This window comes from Aotus nancymaae, unplaced genomic scaffold (assembly GCF_030222135.1).
Source record: "Aotus nancymaae isolate 86718 unplaced genomic scaffold, 86718_ANA_hifiasm-v0.15.2.pri h1tg000019l, whole genome shotgun sequence".
Lineage (NCBI taxonomy): Eukaryota > Metazoa > Chordata > Mammalia > Primates > Aotidae > Aotus > Aotus nancymaae.
The window spans coordinates 50410199-50410970 of record NW_026988431.1 but is presented as its reverse complement, the minus strand read 5'-3'; positions in this window follow the sequence as shown (position 1 = coordinate 50410970).

Here is a 772-nt window from a genome sequence, read left to right as displayed (position 1 = left end):
TCTGCAACTCTGAGGTGAGGTGTTTGACTGGATAAGCAGTGGCCACCCACCAGAGACATCTATTGATTAGGGTAAGATAAGGAGATAGGTATTTCCTCTGAGTAAAGAAAAGACAGATGGGGGAAAATCAAGGCAAGGGAGACCAGCCAGGTGGCAGTTAAACATCCAAATGACCAAATGGTAAGCACTTTGATCTGCTGTATCCTGACCAAGGTGACTCAGAAATCCAGACACCATTACTACCTGTTCTTTCTCCTCTGGAGGGTGGCTTCTATTCAAACAGAGCAATGGGAGTCACCACTGCCAGAAACTAAACTCACATGTCCATTGTCCAATGCCCTATGCAGGAAAAATTTAATGAAAACCCAAGTCCATTTTTTCTAAGATTGTGACTTCTAATCTTCCCTGGAGCTTAAAAGGAAACCTGAGACAAAGTTCAGATGAAGGTTTGCAGAGCACAGGACAGCCTGTCGCAGAGACTCCCTTGCCTCCTTTTTCTGGGATTGTAATTGGTGGGTGCCGCCTGAGATGTGGTTGGCTGGAAAAGTCTCCTCGGGAGGGAATGAAGCTCCTGTGGCTTCATAGGAGGCCAGTCCCAGAGTCACCTCCTCTCCCATTTACCTTCATCCTCTTTTACAAAAAGAGTACTGGTGTTTTTCTTAGCTCCAAAGGAGACAGGAGCTGTGAGATAGGGAGGTGAGTCTTTTTTTTCTTTCTTTCTTTTGAGATGGAATCTCGCTCTGTCACCCAGCCTGGAGTGCAATGGTGTGAT